The sequence below is a fragment of the Polypterus senegalus genome, chromosome 4 (genome assembly GCF_016835505.1).
Source record: "Polypterus senegalus isolate Bchr_013 chromosome 4, ASM1683550v1, whole genome shotgun sequence".
Lineage (NCBI taxonomy): Eukaryota > Metazoa > Chordata > Cladistia > Polypteriformes > Polypteridae > Polypterus > Polypterus senegalus.
In genome coordinates, this window is record NC_053157.1 from 123,295,387 (window position 1) to 123,323,281 (window position 27,895).

A 27,895-nucleotide genomic window follows, 5' to 3' on the forward strand; every position below is an offset into this window, starting at 1 on the left:
CTCATGCATTTCCTAACATCTATAGGCCAGCAGTGTTACTCAGAACATTATTCAAGAAACAGCAGCTGACACTTTTCTTATATCCTATTCCAGCTCACATAAATTTTGAGAGACCTTGTTGGTGGGGGAACACTACCTAAATATTTAATCAATCTTGCAAATTAGGGATTTAGATCTTTTAGCATACTGTAGCATATATGTCTGAAGTTATGCCAAACCAAGGTTTGAATGTGTCAGCCAAAATGTATACCATTGCAAATATATATTTGGATGGTTACACATGTGAAGAGGAATTTTAGAAGATAAAAAATATTGTGAAAACCAAATCCAGGATGTGCTGCTTATGTGAAATTATGCAGATAAACATGATTATTCTCCTCACGTCTACATTCTTTCCAGCTTTGCTTTAGGTGCCTCCTTCACAGGCCATGTCTCATTGCTAATAAGGATGCTACTCTCAAAACAGCTTTCATAAACATTTCACTTTCCCTGCCAGAAAGGCTCCTTTTAAAGACAGAATGGAGGACAGAGTCACCCAGAGTTTCTTGTATTCCCCCTTTTCTCATTGCCTACACCTCCATCTGAACTCAGCATGTCACACAAGCAGCAAATCTTTCATGCTTTCAAAATAACTCCATTGCCTATATCTAAATTTACACTTACTAGGTCAGAAATTATGAACCCTCTCTTGCCCACTTGCAGCTAGGCAGCAAACTGTATATTTTCATAAAAGAACATCATTATCAATTTAGACCTCCTAATTAAGAAACTTCTCCATGTACTTCTTTCAAGTATACTTACACCCATTACCATCATCAACAATGTTCATTTCAACATTCTTTAAACCACACCTACAGCAAAATAGTTTGTCTTTGTTTCGGCATCTGCTTGGCAATCCTTAATACGTTCTTCTTTTCTTCATGATTATGGAGTTCACCTTTAAACATTCACCACTAAGCTTTTTGTTCTTTTATAACTATCCGTCTAGCATTTCACCTGGATTCCATTATATATAGCCTTCTCTCTTAATTTTAGGCCACCTCTTACACCAAGCATCTACCCTGCTAAATAACTGCCTTCTATACATCAGCACTCCATTACCACAACACCTTGTGTTTCTGTGGCTCCCATTAGTACAACCTCAGACTTCTTCCATTTGTTACACCAGACATTCCCAAGACTTCCTACTTGACATTCATACCTGAAGATTGAGAAACCTTCATTGCTACCAATGTTGGTAACGCTGGCAAGTACACCAATCACAACATTTCCATTGCTGCCAAAAAAAGTTTACCTTCCACTAAGCATTCTCACTCCTTTACTTTTCCTTCCCATGTCCTGTACATGGCTCACTTTTACTCTTCTGCTGTTCAGCACTTGCACCACCTTAATCTGACAGCTGGCAATAATCCCTATATTCCAAGTCAAAAACCTTATACACTCTCCTCCCCACCTCATACTTACTATCTTTTCTTTATTTGACTTGCCAACTAACCACCATCCCTACAATACATCAAATCTGGGATCATCATAAATCAGGTTTTCTTCACTTGTTATCAGGCTGAATATCCTAAAGCCCTGTCTGACGTTATACTTTGTACTTCTCTTAAAGAAGCTATTGGAGCAGAATCTTTAAAGGCAGACGCCCTGCCTGCTTAAATTTGATACAAGAGTTAGTATCTAGGCAACATATCTTTAAAAGACTAAAGTGTACTTCACACTTTTCATTACTTGTGACCAGTGTGTTAAGTACATTATCAATATAAAAATTAAAAACTTAGATTTTTTTTTTCAGATTTGTGAAAAATAAGCAAAATAGCAATGTATTCCTGTGTCAATGAAGTCTTAGCTCATTTATAAAAACTAATTATTTATGTTACCTAAACTACTCTTTGCATGTCAAGATATGGAACAAATCATGGAATGTTTAACCTGACAGACAGCTAAAATACTTGTGTTTCAGCAACTTAAAATGTACATGACAGAAAGAGCACAGACTAGCCATGCCTGAAAGATACTGGAGAAATTAGCACCTTTTTCACTGGTCTTCATCAGAGCTAACATAAGACATGTTACTGTAAAAATAAATACAAAATTATCATTATTAAAAATATTAAGCCATAGTGTACTTTCTTATAAATAAATACAGTGGATGTAGAAAGTATTCAGACATCTTCACTTTTCTCGATGTTGTTGCCTTGTGCTGAAAGCATTTAATGTAATTACTTAACCACATCAAGCAACACTCAATCCTAATTAAATAGCAAAAACAGATTTTAGAAACTTTTGCAAACTCATTAAAAAAAAAAAAACACACAACACACAAATATCACATTGACCCAAGCATTCAGACCCTTTACTCAGTACAGTAATCCCTCGCTATATCGCGCTTCGACTTTCGCGGATTTTATATGTAAGCATATCTAAATATAACGTGGAATTTTCGCTGCTTCGCGGGTTCTGCGGACAATGGGTCTTTTTACTTCCAGTACATGCTTCCTCAGTTGGTTTGCCCAGTTGATTTCATACAAGGGATGCTATTGCGGATGGCTGAGAAGCTAACCAATCAGAGCATGGAGTTAAGTTCCTGTGTGCTGACTGGCTCAGAGACGGAGCGCAAAATTCGATTCCGTGGCGTTAACCAGGAAGTCTCGTCTCGCTCATTCAGCATCAACGTGTTTCACTGTGTAAAGAGTTAACTTCTGTGTATCTTTCTGCGTAGTCAAGACCTTCGTTATGGCTCCAAAACAATCTGCTCCTGCTACTGCTTCAGGGGCCGAGCCCAAGCGCCAACGGAAGATGCTAACGATTACCGAAAAGGTAAAAGTTTTGCATTTGTTGAAGGAAGGGAAAAGCTACACCGCTGTAGGATGCCATTACAGCATCAATGAGTCCACGATTCTTTTTATTTAAAAAGGAGGAAAAGAATATAAGATCTACGGCCGCAGTGTCCTTTTAACCAGGGCGCAAAACGAGTTGTAAGTGGACATAATAAGGCAGTAGTCTGGATGGAATCTGCTTTAGGGATTTGGATTGAAGACTGCCAGAAGAAGAACAACGCCGATGCTACAGTCACCTGAAGAGGCTCCTTTAGAAGGGCTGCAACGCTCTCCTTTGTTGTGTAGTAAAATTAAACTCATTGTTATCGGACAAGTCGTCGTGTCATTGTTGGTGAGTAACCATAATTAATTTTCTACTTACAGTACTTAGTACATGTACGTACGTTTAGTGTCACTGTACACACATTTACTGTATAAATTTTTTCTTGCATTGTACATATTTATTGCTAGTGGCCTGTCTATCGTAATGTCTGTATCATATGTGATATATGAGATTCGCTCGATATCTTTAAAATAATATTTAGGTTTTACTGTATATAAACAGTGTGTTTACATACATAATTTCAATGAATCTTACCTAATATCTAAGAGAATACAAAGGGTTTATGCTGTATAACTGTGCGGGGAATATTTATAAACAGTGTGGGAGAGTTTATAAGGGCTTAAAGTATATAAAAATAACCATACAAACATATGGTTTCCACTTCGCGGATTTTCACCTATCGCGGGGGTTTCTGGAACATTGGCTGAAACATCTTTTGCTGGGGACTGTTTGTGAACAGCTGTTTTCAGCTATCTGCTGAGAATCACACTGCTCAGAAAACTACCACAGGGAGAATGTGCAGTAGACGGCATCCAGATATGGTAATTTAACCCACGAAGTTTGAACTGTAAAAGTGCATGAAACAATGCTTCAAAGTTATACTAAGCAGTATTTTTAAATCAAGTATAGCATCAAGTCCTTTATCAAACATGTCAATCTCCATAGAGTCAAAACTGTTATTCATATTCTGTATCAATAGTATTCCATAACTTCTCTAGCACTACCTCAGTTGTATGTTTTCTTTTTTTTTGTTTTTTTGATGAAGACATGTCGCTAGTACAAACTTAGTCTTACTGCACATCAACCAAACTATCTCTCATAGAAGATTGTGTGTAACAATGTGTAAAATTGAAAATATTTTAGCCATCACATAAGCCATACATCTCTTGCCTTTTACATACGGCTGTGACAAGTAGTACAACTATACATACCATACCATACCATTTTATTTGTTGAGCGCTTAAAAGCACCGCATTACAACTGACCGAAGCACTGTACAGTTAAAAAAAAAAAAAAGAAGCAGGACTAAAAACAAAATATTAAAAACAAACATTAAGAGAGAATTAAAACAGAGATACTAAAAACAGGTCAGAGGACCCAATAAAATTGAGAAATAGGAAGAAGCAAGTGGAAATGAGACAGGTTAAGAATTAAAAGCCAATGTGAAGAAGTGCGTTTTTAGGCATGATTTAAATGTGGCGACTGAGGCGGCTTGCCTAACCACTAAGGGTAGGGAGTTCCAGAGCCTGGGTGCACAGACGGAAAAAGCCCTTTCACCACGAGCTTTAAAATGTGCCTTGGGAACGGTTAGGAGCAACTGATCTGCGGATCTAAGAACACGAAGAGGATTGTGACGATGGAGCAAGACACTCAAATAGGCAGGGGCTAGACCGTTTAGTGCCTTATAGGTTAAGAGGAGTATCTTAAAATCGATTCTGAATCTAATCGGCAGCCAGTGTAGGGTTTTTAAAATTGGTGTAATGTGTTGGCTTTTGCTATTTCCAGTTAGAAGCCTTGCAGCCGCATTCTGAGCCAGTTGGAGTCTAGAAAGAGTGGTTTTACTGATACCATAAAGGCAAGAATTTGAGTAGTCGAGCCGGGACGTAATGAATGCATGGATTACTGATTCCAGGAGGTGGTTAGACAGAATAGGCTTGAGTTTGGCGATTCGCCCGAGATGGAAAAAGCAGGATTATACTGTGCTGTTGACTTGAGCATCCATTTTCATTTTATACATAATTGAAAAGGTCTGAAACTCAGCTATCCAATGGCAATGAGTCTTTCACTGTGTGTGGTGCGACGTCGGTAGGATCTTTGATAAAAAGCAGATTCACTCAGCTGTGATTTGCTGCTCGCCTCGACACATACGTGTGCAAAACACATATTTTACTAATGAAAGCGAGCAGACAACATGGAAGCTTATGATTTATTTGAAAAAGCACACCCCTGGGTATGAAAAAAAATACCATTATTGATTTTGACGGACTTATGGAATTATTGCAACATACAAACAACTTAAATAAGGCTCCTTTCCCTAAGGGTTTTGTTTCTCAACAAAGGGGAATTTCTTGAACTTTAAATCCACAAAACTCTGCTAGGTTTCATCTTTAACCTGGTACAGGGTGCCTAGTTGCCTTGGTTACCAAATGTGACTTGCTCTAATCCTCTTTGGTGTAACCTAAACCAGCTCAGATAAACCCAGTGTCTCAATTTAAGCAAGGCTTAATTGATAAGTTAATTTCATGAAATACCCCCATTCTCTTTAAAGAAATTGTAAACTAACCGTCATACTTCTAATTTTCTTTATGCTACCATAAGAAATTTACATGTAAAACACACTTAAAGAACATTTTCCATGTCAGCAATGCTTACCTTGGCTACTTCAGTGAAACTGTAGTTTCTGATGGAGTCTGCTTCTTAGTGGACTTAATATGCAGTCCCTAAAACAATGATCATTAAAGAGAAAAATATTAGGTCACCTATATTACATTTTAGTTTCAACTGTAAAGGTTAATCACATAAATTATTCCTTAAACAATTGTTCTCACTAAACACTGATAATCAAGTAGGCTCTTGCACACCCTACCCATTGTCCACCAGTTGTATATTTTTGTTTTTTGTTAGTTTTCATCTAGCTATGGAACTAACTATTGAATCCAATTCATATACTTTACCTTTTATCCTGCATTTTTAACTTAAGTTTCTCTGACAAACATAACCTTTTTGTAACATACTTTGAATAAAGGTGGTCGTAAAAAAATAAATGACAATGAACAAATGCTTAAGATTGTTACAAGCAACATTTTGTACATTCAAATTTCTCATTTGTAAAAAACTAGTGTCTCAGAATGCCTCAATTTATACTTAGAACAGAGATTGGTAGGGATTTGAACACACACCCTTCTCACATAAATTGTAGCAGCAAGGTCTCAAAGTATGTATATTTGGAGCTTTTTCTGAAGCAAGCACTTCTGCTTGACAGATAGTTATACTTTGTTGAAAATCTTTTATATCCAACAACATCGATATTTTGTATATCAATTTTACAATTAAAGTAACACTATTTCAGAGATATTTTAATATTTTAAAATATGTTCTTGCAACTACAAGAAACTTTTAATATGTATTTTCACATGTATCTCATTAATTTTCATCTATTAATCTATTTTTGAACTTAATTAGCTCAGTTTATACCCGCAAGGAGTTGGAGTCAATTTCAACAAAACTAGGCACCAGGTAAGTGCCAAACCAGGACAGGGCACACTCACGCATAGCGCCAGACTCAAACAGGGATATTTTAGAGTTAGCAGTAAACAAAACATGACTCTGGGACGTAAAACCACTTTCACTTGATAAAAATTAACAATTTCTGTTTTGTTCCCTCCCCCACAGACGATAAGCTTTCATAACTTTAGATTCGTCAAAACTTTCGATCTCTGGTTATCGACAGGTCTCAATGTTTTAGGGTCCTCCGATACAGAAAATATCGATATCTTCATTATGGGTGTGTGTGTGTCAGTTTGCCACAGTTTCTTGAGTAGAGCCTAGACCTAAAACAGCTGGAGGTAAAAATAACAAACATGAAACTTATGCCTTTTATGAGATGATGATGTGCCAAAATATTTTTGAGCCAAATCGTGAAAGAGAAAGAGGCATCTAGAGGAACCCTCAAATACTGTAATTCTGAAATTGCTTATGAATTCTCCTTGTTAATTGCTATTATAATGACCTGCTTTATGATCAGAATGATCAGCATCAGAGCAGTAATTATTGAAATGTTATATAATTCAGGAAGACATAGGGAGCCAGTGAAGGCAAAGCAGGATGGGTGTTATGGGCTCACTGTTGCTGGCTCGTGTAAGGACTTGCAATAGAGTTTTGAATCAACTAGAGCCATTATATAAGATTTGAAGGGTCACCTGCCTGTATGGAGTTACAGTAATTAATGCAGGATGTGATAAAAGCATGGACAAGTTTCTCAGCATTAGAAAAGAGGAGGAATGAGCGAACACGGAATAGGCTACGGAGGTGGATGTAAGAAAGTTACTTAATGTGGGTTATGTGGGTAGAATAAAAAGGAGGAATCAAAAATTATACTAAAATTCCATGCATTAGAAGAAGGTCTGATGAGATCATCATCAACAGTGATTGAAAAGGAGTTCAGTTTTGTTGCAATTTAATTTTAAGGAGTTATGCTCCATTCGGGTTTTAATTTCACTATGAAATTTCATTTTTAACATTGAAACAGAGCAGAGTATCATCTGCATAAAATGATAGCCATATTAATCATAGCTTTGGACTGGGTTAAGTGGAAGCATATAGCTATACAGGGTGAGTCAAAAAGAAATACCACATTTCAAATGTTTATTCTACAAAAGCACTACAAGATAAAATAAATTTCATTACAACACAAGAAAGAGTATACAAAATTGATTTTTTTTCCCCACTGTGTTTTAAAAATTATGTCTTCAAGGTGGTTGGCCATCATTAGTGATACACTCTTCAAGACGATTTCTGAATACTCGCATGACTCGTTTGGCCACTGCAAGCGGAAGAGCAGCAATTTTATGGCGAATAGCGTCTTTGAGGTCGGAGTGTGTATATGTTCACCTTGAGATAGCCCCACAAGAAGAAATCGCACACAGCAAGATCAGGCGAGTACCTGTTGCAATTTACACACTTCTCTCTATGCTTTGGTTCCTATTACATTGAAAGGGCACTTGACACTGACTCCGTTTACTTTCCTGGAGAAAGTGGCTGACTTGGAACAGAAGCTTGTCGATGTTGCATCCTCATTTTCTTTTTCCATCACCTTTTCTAGTAAGATGCAACGACAAAGTTCCTCTGCAAGGTGAGCCATGAACACTCTTCTTTTCTCTGTGGACCCCATACATGCCTTGCACAGTACATGTGCGTTGATCCCCGCCAGGTCAAGCTTGTTATAGCACACAGCAACTGGCCACCTGCGTGTTCCTGCTCGCACTGAATAAGCACACACCTTCTGGTGCATGACGTCAACGTAGCACCGGAGAAAAAAAAAGAAAGAGACAAATATATGTGACATTGGGTATAGATTTATGGTACATGTAAAAGTTAGCATTTTTCAGTTTTATTCTCTCAATCATGATCATGCTCCCCCCTCCGGCCCCTCCTGATCTGACTCTAACGAACAACATCAGCATAAATTCACACCCGATCTGACGCTGTTCGTTTTCAAACAATATTGCATTACTGCGATGATGTTTTCTGATTGGTAATATTCAGGTCATAAAATGATGTCTTCAACATGTCACATACATTCTCTCTTTCTTTCGGGTGTGTAATAGAAATCACAACATAGAGAGAAGTGTGTACATTGCAACAGGTACACAATGTCATAAATGTAGGAAGGGCGGTCCTTGCGTGAGTGTGAACTGTTAACATTTGAATGTGATGATTGCATATAGCGCTGAACTGACCCCTCTGTACTATTTTTTCCTCTGCATGTCCGGAGTACAAAAGAAACACCACCATACAGCAACATGTGGGGACTGGAAAGACCGGGAAAAAAATAAAAACACGTGGTCACGGATTACAACTGCAAGATGTTATGTAAATAAATATGAATGTTGCCACAATGTTTTCCAAAATGTACTGTACTATACATGTCATAAAATGAATAATTCCAAATATCATATATAGCAATGTCTGTTTTTTTTTGTCAGTGAGGCTTTGACATCATGGACCATAAGGTACATACTAATTCAGCATAGGCAGGAACGCCCAATAAAATGAATTAAAAAAAAAAAAAATCAAGTGACAGTGAGATACAAATAAGGCAGATTCACCAGTATTTGTGTGTCAGCTTTTATCCATCCAGATCAGAGAATGTCCAGTTCCACTGTCAAAACACCACTCACATTTACAGTTATCCCCAGTTTCAAATAAAAACTAACAGCATCAGATCCCTAGGGCGGTAGTGTGTATCATGATCGCGACTGAGAATAAAAGTGAAAAGAAAAAAATGAAGGTAACTTATACAAGTACTATAAAATGTACAGTGGCTGTTACAGACACAAACTAAAATGTATGCGTTTACTGTATAATATTAACAATAAGAGCAGCTCACTACTGAAAATGGTAAATATACAAGGCAGTCAGGATCGAACTAAGGGACTCTTGATTACAAGTCAGGAATTCTTACCACTACACCACAGAAGCTGTCGTATTATGCTATATACATTACAGTTTAAGCCTACATTTTGTCATTTATTACTAAAGTATGAAAAACGTTACTGTTTTAACAATGTGTTTACATAGGTTATTGTAGAAATGGAACACATAATAATGATCTATTATTTCCACTCTAAAACTCCAGCACTTCATTCCCTGATAATCAAGGCATAAGCTTGGAGAACTTTGTGCATGTTCTGTGGCAGTGGAGAGATGGAATAGCAGGCTGCTTGTCTTTATCGGCACATTTAATGGACAAACAACGCTGACGGAGAGGTGTGAAGGGATTTAAGGTAGGCCAGATTTACAAGTTTTTCCGTAGGCTTTGTTAATTCTAGTGTTAAGCAGTCATTGCATTGCAATGTATATGCAACAAAGTAATAATTATGACTGCATTAATACACCTGCTATTGCTATGTCCTAAACATTATGGTGCCCTGAAATTTAGAAAATGTAGAAAAAGTGTGGTCATTTCTACATGATGTGAACAAAACATATGTAAATACTCAAATGAAAGTCAGCAATGTGAACTTTAATCATGTCTGAATTACTTGATTTGTAATTTTATACTGGGCGGTTAATGGCCTGGAACCCCTGCAGATTTTATTTTTTCTCCAGCCGTCTGGAGATTTTTTTTTTGTTTTTTCTGTCCTCCCAGGCCATCTTACCTTACTTTTATTCTATGTTAATTAGTGTTCTCTGAATTTAATTCTTACTTTGTCTCTTTCTTCATCATGTAAAGCACTTTGAGCTACATTACTTTTATGAAAATGTGCTATATAAATAAATGTTGTTGTTGTATAGAAGAGAGGTAAAAATTAAGGAAAAATATTTCTTTGTCCCAAATATTATGAAGGGCACTGCATATGTGCTACCCCCTGGACCAACAAATGCCTGCTTTAGTCTGCAGAATCATTTTTATGCTGGAGAAACAGAGAAAACTGTGAAACCTAATGAGGATGGTGCATTTGCTGCTTGGCAAATAACACAATATATAAACATAATCATTGTCTGGACACATCAGAGCTATTTAAAGCTAAACTGTGGCAAGACAGAGCTTGCCTAGTTGTTCTAAGAGATTTCTCTTCAAAAAGGGAAGTTGCCACTCCTAAGTTTGCTAGTAGAAAATGTGGGTACTGTTTAATTTTGGTCTCTCCTTTAGAGCATCGAATATTAAAGTTTTTTTTTTTCTAGATAAGAAGCATAGATTGTCTATGACCACCATGTTATTAAATTCATCATCTTCAGCTAGGTCACTGCATTGCTCTTACCATTTCAATACTAGTTAACTTGTTTAGCTTCAAACTGTCCTAACAAAGGAAGACTTTGTATGTGTAGATCCATCTGCATTGCCTTCTTATTAAATATCACATCCTTATTAAGATTCAGACAATTATACAAAATGCTCTAAACAATTCTGTCCCTATATACATTTCTCAACTTGTACATCATTTACACACCTGGGCAGCAACTAAAATCCTCTCCTTCTAGCTTTCTTGCAGTTCCACTTATACCCACTTACTTCAGGGGTAGCAGAGCATTCCACAGCACTGGAATGGTGTCCCTGCATAAGTAACATTTATTGACCCTCTATCTACTTTTAAAGTATCTTTAAAAACTCATGTATTTAAACATGCTTTCCAATTAAGGTTATTTGGCTGAATCTATTCAAGGTGTGAATGTAACATTGGATACCGTTTATGTTTAAAAACAATGTGTAAATGTTACTGCTATACTGTATATGCCACATATAATCTTTGTGAATTTTTCTACTTTGTTGAAGTTCAACACTGGTATGTTATATTTATCTAGGTTAATGATGAAGGACAATGTTAAGTTACAGAGGAGTATTTCAAACCAGACAAACTGCTCCTCCTTCCAAGTGATTCAATAAGGCACATTATTGATCTATTGCTGCCATCTACAGCGTATGTTTTGCTATTAATTTGGTAATATTTCCACTGTTACATATGATGATTTATGAAAGTTTTACTTTCATGTAATTAAAAGGTGTTGAGTCATGGGATAAAGGACCAATCTCGTACATTGTGCAGATGACACTGTTGTGTAAAACCAGGAAAGAAAGTAGGGATAAATTTAAATATCCAGGATTTGCAGAATATTAGATGCCAAGATAACCCATAGAGTTCAGTGTGGATGGAATAATATGAATAATGTATTAAGAATACTGTGTAATCAAAGAATTAAGGCTAAAGTTAAAAGGTAAGGCTTTTAAGACAGTAGTAAGAACAGCAAAGATGTATGAAGCTGAGACATGGGCAGAAAAGGAAGAGCAGGAGAAGAAGTTAGAAGTGCTAGAAATGAGAATGCTGAAATGATCTGTGGTATTACAAAAAAAGGACAGAATAAGAAATCAGACACAGGTTAGGACACAGGACCTGCAATTGCCTTGTGCCCTATGCAAGTTGATATAGGCTCCAGCAGACCCCTGCAACCCTGTTCAGAACCAAACGGGTTAGAAAATGACTGACTTACAATTAGAGCTACAACAAAAATTGGAGAGATATCTAAGAAAGTACTGGAAATTAGGTTGAAATGGTATAGAGGACGACAGACAATGAATATGTGGGAAAAAGAGTGATGGGAATGGAAGTACAGAGGAAAAGAAAATGCAAGAAGCCAAAGTGGACAGATAAAGTAAAACAAGATCTGAAGGAAAAGGTTTTGACTGAGAAGGAATTGCAGGAACCGAGCTGTATGGAAAAGGTTGTTAAAGCACATCGACACCATATAAATGTGGGGGAAGATTAAGAAGGGGGAAAAAAAAAAAATACTAATGATAAGATTCTTTATTGACAGATTCAACTGAAGTCAGCTTGAAAGTGCAGCAAAACAAAATATAAACAGGTTAATCTTAAGCATAAATCTTTTCTCCTGCCACCTCCTCCTCTCTCACTGGATGTATGCAGTGGGTCAACTTCCCTGACTGAACGCTGAATATTTCTGAAGGCTGCCAAATAAGCATTCATATTTTTCAACATCTTTATTTTAAAAAAATTACATTTACATTTACATAAGCAACATTAAGATATTAGTCTTGCTGCTGATATAAATGTATGTCAAACACTTCTTCTCTTTGAAGCTCAGAGAAATAACAAGCAACTACATATATGCGCTGCATTTCAAAAAATAGCCAAGAAACTGCACATTTCTCTTTATTAGTATTTTTCCTAAAATACAATTGCATAATACATTTTAAGAACAAAAAACCAAATCTTTGAAGGGACTTTTTAATCATGCTCCTTTCAGAAATAAGCCTTGTATATCTCTGTGTTCGGCATGGGATTCATTCTCCCAGTGCATTAATTTCTTCCATTGACCCCAGTTTTCTTCAGTATCGCAAAGACTTGTAAGTGAAGTTAAATGGCATTTTAAAACTGTCGGAGTGCACTTGAGTGGGGGGGCATTTGTAGGACCATGCTCTGTAACGGAGAGAAAATTTATTTAGGATTGCTTCCAGGCACATTTTTTGTGGAATATATTGTGCATTTCCTAAATGAACTGTTTTTCCTTATGTGCTTACCAAAACAGAATTCGTATTTTTCATAATCACATACAGTATTAGAGCAAACCACTTGAGACAATGATGAACTGTTGAACAAGTTGGTACATGTCCAGTATTTACTGGCTAGCATGCTTCACATTATTTTCATGTTAGAAGCAAAGAGTTGCTCAATTTAAAACCGCTTGCACTGATGTATTATTTTCAACAATGTACAGTTCAATTAACTTTGAATTCTTTAAGTTAAATGAATTTTATATTTATATATCATGTGCTCAGGGCTCTTGCACAAGTTTACAACAAAAAGCAGTAACAAAAATAATTAAGCTGTGCAGCATTTACATACTATATGTGAGCAAACAAATCAAAACATTTTATATTGATTAATATATACAGTAATTATGATAATAATACTCCATTAACATTATTAACTGAGGCATGGCTATTTGAAATTAGAGAAAGGGAAAACAACTCCAGTTAACATCATTCCTTGAGGAGAAAGAAAGAAAGAAAGAAAGAAAGAAAAAGAAAAGAAAAAAAAAAAAAAAAAGGATCAGTTCTGGGGTCTCATGTACAATATAAACGGTGCGTACGCACAAAAATGTTGCATACTTCCGTTTCCACTTTCAAATTGCGATGTATAAAACCTAAACTTGGTGTAAAGCCACGCACATTTTCACGGTAGCTCATACACTGGCGTAGACAAGTTCTGAGCTCGGTTTTGCAAACTGCCGGCACCCAGCATGAAAGCAGTGCTACTGTTCCAATGTGGTTTCCCTTTCTTTTTTGGATCCACAACCCTGACCCACCTTTATCATATACAATGAAATTAACCTCATATTGTTGATTAGTTTAATGCATCCGATTGTAATTAACCTGTAACAATATAATGGTCCACAGAACGGTCAAACTATTCTAAATACCATAGCTGCTTTAGCGTTGTTACTCTCACTGCACCTTCTTTTTTCCCATATTACTCTCACTGTACCACTCAGAGTACAGTATTTATATCATTGTATCCAAGTGGGGAATCACGGATCTACAGCAGCCCACTGGAAAGAGAATTATCAGTATACAGCATCAAGCACACACTGCCTCAGCCATGCAGTCTATTGAACTGCTCTCATACGGCAAACGCTTCAGAGCTTTTCCTGTACGAACCTCACGGTTCAGAAACAGTTTTATCCCAAGAACTACAAACACACTCAATCAGTTCATTAAGTGCTCCTTGTAGAACACTTTGTACTTAATAAGTACAATTACCTCACAGTAAATTTGCGATACAATTATAATATTGTACAACATGAGCCACTTTATAAAGAACGTATTTACATATGATGACAATATAATTTTTAAGATGAAATGCAGCAAAATATGTTTATTATGTTATACAGATAAAACTTAAACTTCATTTAAATAATCTATTTTGTTAATAATTAAACGTGAGGACACGGTGCTGCAGTTCTAGCGAGGAGCTGGAGCTCCGTTCACAGATTGTTCCTGCCTTGCTCTGTATTCTTGCTGGGGCTGGTGTGACATGGGAAGGATAGATGGATAGAATAATTAACCACGTACTACGAAGATATTTCAATGTTCCTTAAAAGTTTTGAAGAATCTGTGTTCTAAGCTTACAGATGGCTTAACGTCTTGTACAGAGCTGATTGTGGGGTGATTGGTTACTTGGAGAAAGAAAAGTAAGGATAGGAATTGGAGGTTAGTACATTTGAAAGAGACAGTACTGCTGTAATAAATTATTTCATCAAAGGTCGCGCACAACGCAGCAAGCATCTTGCATGAGGCATGAACAATCACTGCGCCACTGTGTTCCCATGTTTAATAACATGCTTTAACTCCTATCATCATGAAAATTATATCAAGTATACATCTCAGTATTTTAATCATTCAGAGAGCTGTAATATCACAAATGTAATGGATTCTGTGTTGTGTCGGTGGAAGAGAAAGCCGGTTTAAGAAGCACGTAGTGATTCACACACATAGAGCACATAGAAGATCAAATACAAAACATAGCATTTAACATGCTACTTTAGTTACGATGGGATTTGAGAAACTATTAAACTAAACGATTTTAAGATGAAGTTTATGATGTTCTACTTCAATGACAAAATAAACTACAAAAGTGATTAAAGTGGAAATTCAGAGATTAAAGTTCACATCTCATGCTTTTTCCCCCACCGTGTGCCTATTTTTTTTTCTCTGTACCCTAATAAGCTTTCATATGACACTCCCACAGTGGGTTACGACTTGCCTTTCACTGCGACTTTGATATCTGACAAATTCTTTTTTATGTCGGGCACTGTACGACTTTGTGAACTTGAGTTTTCGAATTTCTCCGACACTCTATATCACTCGATCAACTTCCTTTTGTTGTTTATACCACTATTTAAATCAACAAATAGTATGTTTTTCTTTTGCCTCTACTTGGTATTCTCTGAAATTCTTCTATTTCCCCCCGTGCTTTTACCATTGCCTTTTCACAGAACGCTAAGCTTAAGAGCTATTTATATTGATTTGCATATTCAAAGAGGCATAATTCTGGGAGGAGACGGGGCAGGACAGCAGGCACGTGCACGTGCGTTACTATTCACACTGACCGGGATTTATGGAGCGGAAGAACTTGAAAGTTGGCATTTGCACAGATTTATACATCTGGATTTTTTTGTGCGTAAGCACATTTCCACTTTTGTCCAAACGCCACGGTATAGTGCGAATTCTACACATGGCGTTATGCATGAGGCCCCTGGTGACCTGGGCCTACCACATTCTTTCTAAAAAAGAATTAAATTTCTTTAGAACATACTATAGTACTTTAAGAAAAAATAAAGTAATAGATCATATAAAGTTCCATGCAAAAGTGGGACACCCTATCCAAATTACATAATTTGTTGACATCTTAAATAAAAAAAAAAAAACTTCAACAGCAAATGAACTAAAAGATTGCCATTTGTATGAAAACGATATTTTACAAATAAAACGTATTTGAAATAACTCGTTTTAAATATAACAAACAAAAATAAGCACATGTACTGAATACCTTCTAAATGCTCTTTATAAGCACATCGATTTTCTTTTACCTGTAGTATTTGAAGCTTAAGTAACTTGTGCAGTGCCACACAACATGTTCACAATTAGGACAGCATAAACTCGAACCATCAGAATGAATTTCAGTAGCTGAATATATTTCAATCATTAAAAACAGAAAAAGAACTGTTGCTTGATTTACTGTGTGCTAATCTATTTAGTTGACCGTTATTTAAACTCTGTGTACCTCTATGAAGCTTTACATAGCTTTTTTCGGTTGCCAGGTCATAACAGCACTTTCTGAAATAGTCCATTAATATTTTTAAATTAACAGTGTGAATTTTCAATGATAAAGAGCTGCTTTTTTCTTTTGAAATGTGTTCTGTGGATTCTTTTTGATCTGAAGTAGTGGATTGGTGTGCAACTTCCTTATCTCCACTTGACAAGTCACATGGTGTTTGGAAGGCTGACTGACGCAAATTTCAGAAATACCCAGATGCCAACTGTAATGACAGAAGGGAAGGTGTGCAATTGGCACTGTAATTTAAGGAGATCTCACACTTCATGACTTCTCCAATGATCTCCAGTTGCAGACTTCATCATAATCTTAACAAGCCGGAGGCAGTTGCAGCATGCTCTATCAGTCACACAGTCTGACATATCCAATGACCCACTCCAACTAGTCAGTGACTCATCTTAACATAATCAAACAGGTTTGATTTTGTCTGGGGTTGTCAGGATATGGCTGAGTGTGCATGAAAGCAGACAACCAATGAGTGCTAACCCAAAAGTAAAATGCATATAATGCAGTGATAAGGAATAAAAGGACATGGGTCTTTTGGACCTTGCAAACAGAAAAGAGGATCATTTGTCTGATGTGTCGGGCTTTACATACCATGACAGACGGAAAAAAAAGAAAGGGGAGAGGTCACAGGGATTACAACTGAACTCCCCTTATCTTTAGGCAGCATATTACTGGCTGTCAGAAGAAAGGGAGAGTGCACTATTCTTTGGAAGAATAAAAATGCGATTGTCATACAGACGGGTAATGTGACATGCCCAGCAATGAAGAGATCAGCAACTACATGTCATCAAGGTTGACATATCCTCTGAGAAGATGTTGTGTAATGTGACAAAAGCTTTATTCTGTCTATCACACAGAGATGTGACATTTTATGCAGAAAGAAGTAAAAAAAATGGAGTACTGCCACATGACTGGTTGAACATGTTATAAACAGTAATTAAATTCCTGATCTTGAAGGGTCATTGACAATTGATTACAGAATTGAATGTATAAGAGCAGATACAGTATGCAAACAGTATACATTTTTAGGCTTTATTCATTAAAGTTTAAATTTCACATATCAAGACATTTCAAATTACAAGTTAAAGCAAATCTTTTTAAAGATACAAATCATTTCTCAATGTGTTGTTTGCTTCCATTTGAAACCTGCATGTTAAGATCATATGTAGACAGATGTTAGTCTTTGCCAATGAGAGAACAATTGATGGTGTTAATTGTTTTCTGAGAGCGGTTCTTGTTTGTGGCATGTGTGGTGTTATGGGTCCACAGCTCGCTGAGCAAAGGCCGTTTCTTTTTAAATAAATCACCGCACTCGAGGCGGCTTTGTGAGAGGGCGTAGTAGTCGTAGCAAGCCGCAGGACAATATGTGGTGTGGGCGTTTCTCACCTAGTGCACAGGTGAGGGACTGCCCACATCTGTGATTGTTCCCGTGGCTAATGTGCTGCAGCTGCTATGGCCCCTCGCTGTATAAAAGAAGCACAAATCGGTTGGAAAGGAGGAGGAAAAGAACGAGAGAAAAAGAGGAGACGGAGATTATTGAGAAGCATGTTGGTGCAAGAGAGAGAGAGCCACGAAGAGCGTGTGGGTGAGCGAGCATGCGAACAAGCGCTCAAGGGCAGCTGAGAGGGCCTGGGTGTTAGGCCTACACCCAGGCGTTGGAGTTGCCAGTTGCTCCCGCTGAGCGAGCAGGTAGCGGGAGTGACCAGGGGAAGGCGACTGGCCGCAGAAGGCCAGAAAGGCAGCGGGAGTCAGGAGGCTTGGTCGGGGAATGTCCATTGTGAGCGTCCTGGCCATTTGATTGAACTAAGTCTCGAGGCTGGATGAGTGCCAGACCGAAGCCAGGGATCGGGAGGTCTCCAGTCTTGTGTGTGAGTTGAAGAGGGCAGCTGCAGGGAGCGTCTTGCCTGTTGCATGGGCCTGTATGGGAGAAGCAGGTGAGACGCCAGCATAGAAGCACTGCTTCCTAAGGAACATTTTAACCTTGTTTTTTTTAAAGGATTGTTTTTTCTATTGTTTTTAACCTCCACATTTCTTTTATGGATTATTTCTTTATGGAACTATATTTATTGAACACTGTTTTTTGATTGTCTTTTAATAAAAACACTTTCGCACATCTTTACCATCCCCTTGCTCAATTGTTGTTGCCTCCACTGTCTAGCTTATCTCGGTGACATTATCAACGGTGTTGGGTTGAAGGGCTTCCAAACAGTGATGGGAGCGTGGAGTCGAACCTGCATCGTCATAGCATGTAGAATCTATGCGGAACTGTTTTCAGTTTTGCAATTTCAAAGAAAATAATGCTGAAAAGCATTTTTAAACAGTGGAAGCACTACAGATGATTCACACAGTGACAAGGAGGTTACTGTTAATCCAAGTTGTGCTAACCAGAGGACGAGCAGGCTTTCTTTGGGTCTATATTCAGATATTATTACTAAGCTGGCTACCTAAATTTGACATTTACAGCTAATGCACTTCAGCAATGCTTTAATTTAGAACAAAATGTTTAACTGTCGAAGCACATAAACATCAGCTGTTCTTTTCATATACAAGGAAATACTCTTTCACTTAACCTTTTTTGCTTTTACTAGCAATGCTAGTGATTTATAAACAAATGTGAGTTTATCTTTTTATTTCACCGTTACATAAAGTTGGCACAAGATCATTCAGAAACAGTCTTATAGTAACTTATTTTATCAAGGAGGGTTATGTGATAGACCCCATATGGACTTAAAACAAGGATCGGCATTTCCCTTGCCCAGGAAAGGGTACCTGGGGCCCCACCCTGGAGCCAGGCCCGGGGGAGGGGCTCACTGGCGAGCACCTGGTGGCTGGACCTTCGACCACGGGGCCCAGTCAGGCTCAGCCCGAAGGAGCAACGTGGTTCCGCTCTCTTGTGGGCCCACCACCTGCAAGAGAGGCCATTGGGGTCAGGTGCAATGTGATATGGGTGGTAGCCGAAGGAGGGAACTCTGGCATTCTGACTCTAGGTTGCTGAAACTGGCTTTTGGGACATGGAATGTTACCTCTCTGGTGGGGAAGGCAGGTGCCGGACAGACCAGGCAGACCCAAACAAATAATAAGGGTCTGCTGGGAATGTCTGGCGGAGGAACTGGTCAGAAAGATCTTTAACTGCCACCTCCGGCAGAACTTTAACCCCATTCCGAGGTAGGCGAAGGACATGGAGTCTGAATGGGCCATGTTCCGAGCCTCCATTGTCGAAGCAGCAGAATGGAGCTGTGGCCACAAGGTTGTCGGTACCTCTCGTGGCGCCAATCCACGAACCCGGTGGTGGGCACCTAAGGTTCAAGAGGCCGTCAAGCTGAAGAAAGAGTCCTATCAGGTCTGGTTGACCAGTGGGACTCCAGAAGCAGCAGAGGGGTACCGGCAGGCCAAGTGTGTGGCAGCATCGGCTGTTGCAGAGGCAAAAACTCGGGCATTGGAAGAGTTTGGGGAAGCCATGGAAAACAACTTTCGGTCGGCACCGAGAAAGTTCTGGCAAACCGGCAAGCACCTCAGGAGAGGAAAGCGGTGCTCCACCATTACTGTGTACAGTGGAGATGGGGCCCTGCTGACTTCAACTGTAGACATTATTGACCAGTGGAAGGAATACTTCGAGGATCTTCTCAATCCCACCAGCATGTCTTCCTTAGAGGAAACAGAGTTGGAGGACACCGGGGGGGTGCCTGTCCATAACAGGCGGGGCCCCTGGAGTGGACGAGGTTCACCCTGGGTTCCTCAAGGCTCTGGATGTTGTGGGGCTGTCCTGGTTGACACGTCTCTGTAACATCGCATGGGCATCGGGGGCAATGCCTCTGGATTGGCAAACCAGGGTGGTGGTTCCCCTTTTTAAGAAGGGTGACCGGAGGATGTGCTCCAACTATAGGGGGATCACACTCCTCAGCCTCCCCAGTAAGGTCTATTCAGGGGTGCTGGAGAAGAGAGTTCGGTCGATGGTCGAATCTCGGATTCAAGAGGAACAATGCGGATTCTGTCCCGGCCGTGGAACACTAGACCAGCTCTACACCCTGGCCATGATCCTGGAGGGGACATGGGAGTTTGCCCAACCAGTCCACATGTGTTTTGTGGATTTGGAGAAGGCATTCGACCGTGTCCCTCAAAACATCCCTTGGGGTGTGCTCCAAGAGTATGGGGTACAAGGCTCGTTGTTACGAGCCATCCAGTCCCTATACAGGAGGAGCAGGAGCTTGGTCCGCATTGCCGGTAATAAGTCAGACTCATTTCCTGTTGAGGATGGACCCTGCCAGGGCTGCCCTTTGTCACCAATTCTGTTCATAAGTTATATGGACAGAATTTCTAGGCGCAGCCAAGGAGGGGAGGGGGTCTTGTTCGGTGACCTCAGAATCCCGTCTCTGCTATTTGCGGATGACGTGGTTCTGTTGGCTTCATCGGACAGTGACCTCCAGCTCTCACTGGAGCGGTTCGCAGCCGAGTGCGAAGCAGCGGGGATGAGAGTCAGTACCTCTAAATCCAAGGCCATGGTTCTCAGCCAGAAAAGGGTGGAATGCTCTCTCTGGGTTGGGAGCACAGTATTGTCTCAAGTGGAGGAGTTCAAGTATCTCGGGGTCTTGTTCACAAATGAGGGAAGAATGGAGCGGGAGGTTGACAGACGGATCGATGTGGCATCTTTCAGTAATTCGGGCTCTGCAACGGTCCGTCATGGCGAAGAGAGAGCTGAGCCAAAAGGCGAGGCTGCTGATTTACCAGTCAATCTACGTTCCTACCCTCACCTATGGCCACGAACTTTGGGTAGTGACCGAAAGAGCAAGATCGCGGATACAAGCGGCTGAAATGAGTTTTCTCCGCAGGGTGGCTGGACTTTACCTTAGAGATAGGGTGAGGAGTTCAGTTATCCGGGACAGACTCGGAGTAGAGACACTGCTCCTCCGCATTAAGAGGAGTTCAGTTGAGGTGGTTCGGGCATCTGGTTAGGATGCCCCCTGGACGCCTCCCTGGGGGGATGTTCCGGGCATGCCCCACTGGGAGAAGGCCACGGGGCAGACCCAGGACATGCTGGAGGAATTATATCTCCCAGCTGGCCCTGGAACGCCTCGGGGTCCTCCCAGAGGAGCTGGAGGAGGTGGCTGGGGAGAGGGATGTCTGGGCATCCCTGCTGAGGCTGCAGCCCCCGCGACCTGACCTTGGATAAGCGGTGGATAATGGATGGATGGATGGATGGGTTACGTGTTAATTTTTTCATGCAGTTTGTTTTACTCCGTATAATCTGGGTGTTCCTCCAATGAAAATACAACAACGTTTGTGTAAGTTCTTCTTGAATATTTCCCTATGTTATATTGTACAATACCATTCATACATGCCATGAATGGAAAGCAGATTGTGTGACGAAACAGAGGAAAAGATACAGCCATGCATATTTTTGGGCCTCAAGGATTAACATGTAATATTTACATGTATATATAAATTATTGTGAATACCAAAGTTACTATAGTTAATGAAAACTAAAATCAAAACTGAAACTAATATTAAAAAAAACATTTTTGTAAACTGAAATAAAATAATTAACAAATCTGAAATGAAAAACTAAACAAAACTATTGAAGTAGCTGGAAAGACTAACTGAAATAAAATTTACTGAAAATATGTTTAGTTTTCACTTTTGAATGAATATTCTTGCCCTTAGTCTTTAACCCTTGTAATTTTAAACTCTAAAACAGAAAGTCATCCACCACAAGCCACTCGCATATACTTCACACAGCCGTGACAGAGCGAGCTGAATGCAGGTGCGTAAAGGGTATGAAATGGAAAGTGATTTCCATGCCGCCTTTCTTTGTGCTTGATGTATCTCAATATGTAATTCAAATGGCTGAAATCGGAATGTGCTGATCAACAAATCCTTTACCATATTGACAGAAAAATCACGAGCGATTATCGTTTCAGTTTATTTCTCAGGTGACTTTTTTTGTTGACAGTAATTCACCTGCCACTTCGCACTAGAAAACATCGTTTTTACTTTCTCCTGTATGAAGTATACAGAAAGTAAAGTAATCATGAAAAAAAATTCGATCTCAAGAGTTTGATGAATCTTGATGTTATAGACCTCCCTGATTCCAAAAGAACAGTTTTTTGGAATTATCTGTGTGTGTTCGTGTATGTGTATAAACACGATAACTCAAAAACACAACAAAATGGATGAAATTCGACATGTGGTTGTTACACCAAAATTATAGATCTGTATTAACTTTTGGGCCAAATCCATCAAATGGAAGTGGTACGTTACCTGAACACATACTTGATTTTTTTTTCATTCGTTCAGCTGAAGAGACCAGTTTGTTCAACTTTACTTTATAATTGGTTCAATACATTATTAATTTGATTTGTTGTTGATATTTCTTTAATGTACAAAATATAAAAATATAATCATTGTCTTGCGGTGTACTCCTAAAATATCCATACCCATATTCGAGTATACAAAAAGTTCAGGGGAGACCATTTCCGGTTTTTGAAAATAAAACGACACTGATCAGGAGATTGACTAGGTCTTCATATAAGATCAGCATATTGTTAATGATCAATCACTTTTGTTTTAAAAACATTGTTTAACAGCGAAGCAATACAATCTTCCTGAGTTGGCAATGTCTCTACTGAACTACAGGTAGGTTTGCGAAGACAGTCTGCCAAATAATGAAAAACTAAACATAATAATGTATTTTTGTATTTATTCATTTATCTTTTTTAGTTCTTATTCACAACTCAAAATACCTGATATTGTGAAAATGATCCAGTAGAATTATCCATCCATCCATTATCTAACCCACTATATCCTAACTACAGGGTCACAGGGGTCTGCTGGAGCCAATCCCAGCCAACACAGGGTGCAAGGCAGGACATAAACCCCGGGAAGGGTGCCAGCCCACCAGACGGACGCACGCGTGCGCACACACTAGGGACAATTTAGGATCACCAATGCACCTAACCTGAATGTCTTTGGAATGTGGGAGGAAACCAGTCCCCAGAGAAAACCCACACAGACACGGGGAGAACATGCAAACTCCACGCAGGAAGCGGGTTTCCTAAGTGCGAGGCAGCAGCGCTACCCACTGCACCACCGTGCTGCCTTTTTCAATGTCTCTTTAAAAATAGATAGTTGAACAGATAGTTGAAATATCATATTATTTTTGCTCTTAACATCAGCCGTATCACACATATTGCATACCAGGGATTTTTCCTGCCTTACATCCAAACCTGCTGGGGTAGGCTCCAGGTTTCCTGCAATCTTACTCTGGATAAACAGGTTTAGATTATGTATATATTGTTCTTAATCTCAGATGCAGTCTATGTGGTTTTGTTTTTCTTTGTTTTCCTCAATGCAGCTAGGTGGGGTCTGCACACTGATTCAAGTCTAAGAGTCCTGTTCTTCCTGTTCTGATTTTCATGATCAGACCTGTTACAACACAGCTGAATCTGTTTTCTGATGTTTGATATCTTTTCAGGCCTGCAGGTGGCAAAATTTTGTTTATAAATTGTATGTGCCTGAGATGGAATCAGAGATCACATCAATATGGTTGGTAGAAAATAAAGCTCAGTATGGGTGATTTCTGAATGAAATATTGAAGACATTCATTTTAAGAACATTGTCTTGGAGTGAGATATTTGGGTGTGGTAGACATTTTGAGTAAAAAAAACCCTCAAACCTTAAAATTCATCTAAATTTCATTACAAATTGGTCTATTCTGGGCAATAAAAGAAAAAGATAAAAAGTCCCAACAGTCAGTGCACATTTGTTCAGCACAAATGACATAGAAAATATTTTAAAAATTATAAACTTATGCACAATTGTTCATATTCAGTATCTGTTTTTGATTATGCTTGGTTTTACCAGACAAAAACAAAACCAGATAGTATACCAAGTAATGTAGTAAGCGGACACTAACATTAAATTTATATCCAAATCCATTAAGTGTACAGTTCTGTCTGATTGCGACACGAAACTAAACTCCGTAGGAGCTCCATGCAATAATTACTAAAACTGAAACTTAAAGATATAAAAATAAAATAGACATTTTTAGTGAAATAAAAACTAAATTAAAACTGAAAATACACAATGAAGGAAAACTAAAACTAAACTGAATTTCCAAGTAAGTTCAGAAAAAATACAGAAATAAAAACTAATATAAAAAGGCAAAACTATAATAACCTTGGTGAATACACTAATTATCACTTTGCTACTGTCATAAACCCTATATAGGATTTTACAGAATTACACTAGTAGGATTCAGTATTTGAACAGAATTTTTTTGCCTACATCCACATACATAGTTTTAATATGAAACATCTGATCCGGGTAACGGCTATAGTGTAAACATTATGATTTATAAACAAAGTCATAGTCTCTAGACCACACAATGCAACATTAAGCAGGTTTTGTTCTACAGTTAGGAGAAACACCACAATTTCTGAACCAAATATATACTATAGAAAAATGACAAGGCTGATATTTTTTTTCTTACAATAATAAGAAAAAAAGTGTGCTTCTTTAATCCAATTCCATATTAAATGCTAAAACAATAATTACCGATTATGAATTTTACAATTTTAATAAAAAAATAAAGAAACCTATTAACACTTATATGTATTTATTCTACATATGCAACACCTGATTATAAGCATACAGTTCCTATATTTTGAACAGCTAGAGTAAGGGGAAAAGTAAGTATCTTGCTCAAATTCACACTTTAAAATCGGAGTTAAAAACCAAATGTGAAAATTTATTATTTTTGGACCGTGATAAGCCCTTGGCAAAACTAGACAACAAATTCATCCAACAGTAATGCAAGCAACAGAGAACTAAATATTTCAACTTATTAATTTTATCAGCATATACCAGTAGTTTGTCCAAGGCTCAGAAACGTGTCTTGCTGTGCAATACTTTTGGTCTGTATAAATAATGGCTTGGTGGTGGTCTACAAAAACTAGCCCACCAATGACTTTAAGTATTCTTCCACCTATTATCATTTGTATGCAACTACTTCGCTATAAAAAAGTATATTCTGAAACTGGGCATATTCATTTTTTGGTCTCATCTAATTTTCAGTAAACTGAAAGCAAGTCAAAAAGCATTTAAAGTACAATGGCACATTTAAGTTTCAGTTTTGCAAAATAAATAAATAATTAGTCATTGGAGTTGCAAGGTAGAAAGTTGGCAACTCATTAATTCTGAATGCACTTCCATATCGTGCAGGCAACAGTGGGTTGAAGGCAGGATCCCACCCTTGATGAGAATCCAGTCTGTCACAGTGAACAATTATATCACACATGCTGGCCGAATTTACAGTTACCAAGTAGCATAACATGCATGTCTTTCCGATGAGCGGAGTACCCCACAGAAAACACAAAGAAGCAGATAAGGAACAAACAAAAACTCCACTTAAGTGACCGAAGCCAATATCGATGTCATGTTTGCTTTTTACCCGAAACTTTAGTTCCCAACTCATACTGTTCCTTCAGCAGTTGAAAGGGATCCAATTTTATTTTTTCATGCACATGTCACGATACACATTGAGCAAATAATCCACAACACAAAGAAATCGGGGTACTCGGAGCCTAACATGCTTTCAGAGTTCCTGTTGATGGCTTACATTAACATTCACTTCCTCTAATTTTACCTCTTTCCGTATCTTCAATGTGTACAAGTAAATTAAGAGAACATCTACTGACGAGTGCTACAAATATATCACCATGGTAAACTGAACAGTTTTTTTAACACACTTAGCAAAATTCAGTACCTAAAATGTAACTGTTTCTCTCTCATAAGAACCAAGGTAATCACACAAGTTGGCGTACGTAAGCTATGACAAGGACATTTATCTGATAAAAAAAGATGAGTCAGTCAGTTTTCTGAAAAGCAAATCTGTATTAATTCACCCACACCAAATATGATGAAATGGTACATCGAGTTCACCCTTTATTTCCCACTTTTAAAAGTACGTTCTCGGACTAATTACTAGCTAATTTATGATCGTTTTAGCAGTGATACACAAATAATCGCCAGAAAACCTTTAATCCCTTTTGATAGCAAATTAATGTTAACTAAAATAATGGTCGCTAACATACTGCAAGCAACGTTTTGTAATATAAAGCATGAGTACAGGCATAAACAGTTTTAACAGTCACTTCATAATAGTGCCAGTCAAACTCAGGTGCTCGACACTGAATGTCACCCAGACGTGGCGCGCCGACTACGGCATATCGCAGACCCAAGAGAGAAACTACAAGGCCGCGCCCAGGGTAGCACCGCGGCTTTCAACATAAGATGCTGTATGAAATAAGAAGCCTCCTTAATTTACCTCACGTCCCTTCGGTCTTTATATCGCATCTTCCCGGGACTGCCATTCAGTAACATTTACTCCAATTTATATCAACAGTAGAAAAAAAGGACAAAAGATATATCTTCCTGACAGTGTTTACATCGTCTTTTAAATTAACCTGTTTGGTCGCGCGATGTCACTGAGCGTAACCAATCGCTTTGTACGGTACGTCAAAGTAAAGCCAATCAGACGCCGGGAGTTCCGTCGTGTCAACTTTATTCCCGCCCTTAGCGAAGTGGGCAAGTCCTTGTATGTAGATTACCGGAAGTATGCAAATCATCAGGGAAGCGTGGCTATTGTCTGAGAAAAGTGCGCAAGCGCCGAAATGATCATACTCGGCATTTAATGCACTGTACGGTAAGTAATGGCATACACCGAAAGAAATGACCATGGCACACATTTCGAATGGGTTCTGCTCATATTTTGTTTTGACATATATTTAACGCCTTCTTTAGGAGAATGTATTTTTCTTCATCTTATATCCTAAATATTTTAAACTCCACAACCTTGGCCTCTTTTGGCATTCACACAGAGACCTCTGGACATTTTTGTGAATAAGCAGGAAAAATGTCAACTATGTTTAACTTTGAGAAAATGTATTGCAAAGCTTTTAAGTATAAACTCACTGAGCAAATTATTAGGAACACCTTTTTAACCATGCAATTATACAAGCAGCCAATCATGTGGCAGCAGTGAAATGCATGCAATGTAAAACTGCAGTGAGCAGAAAAGGATCACAGAATGCACAAAACATCAAACCTTGATGTGGATGGGATGCAGCAACAGAAGACCACATCAGGTACCATTTCTGTCAGCCAGGAACCGAAAGCTGAAGCTGCAGTGAACGCAGAGTCAGCAAAACTGGACAACTGAAGACTTGATATACATACTCTAGTCTGAAAAATCTCAGTTTCTACCGTGGCACAAAGATTTTAGGATCAGAATTTGGCACCAGCCGTATGAATCCATGCACCCAAACTGCCTTTTAGCAACAGTTCAGTCTGGTGGTAGTGGTTTAATGGTGTGGGGAATATTTTTTAATACCAATCAATAATGTCTTGAATGCCGCAGCCTATTTTATTATTGTTGCTGGCCATGTGCATCCCTTCATGGCCACCATTTACCCATCTTCTAATGGCAATTTCCAGTGTGATAATGCACCATATCACAAAGCAAAAGTATTCTCATTTTCTAGTCAGTTGGGATGACGCCTATCTCCCAAATGGAAGCAAAGATTGTTTTCAGTGCCAGGAAGACAGCCTTAGCATCAGCCTGGAGAAGTTCACCCCGGATACCTCAGATCCCTGCAGCC

The 27,895-nt window shown here is 38.6% G+C and overlaps 1 protein-coding gene across 9 annotated transcripts in view; it reads right to left on the reverse strand.

Annotated features, from left to right (window-relative positions):
• kiaa1109 (KIAA1109 ortholog) overlaps positions 1-26,725 on the reverse strand; it is a 388,609-nt gene extending 361,884 nt beyond the window's left edge. For 7 of the 9 annotated variants that reach the window (XM_039751238.1, XM_039751239.1, XM_039751244.1 and 4 more), the window contains exons 1-2: positions 26,563-26,725; positions 5,536-5,603 (exon numbers count right to left, since the gene is read on the reverse strand). The gene's annotated coding sequence lies outside the window, so the exon portion shown is untranslated. The remainder of the gene's footprint in view (positions 1-5,535; positions 5,604-26,562) is intronic. The other 2 variants (XM_039751246.1, XM_039751245.1) reach the window with 1 other exon arrangement.
• Positions 26,726-27,895: the final 1,170 nt, after the last annotated feature.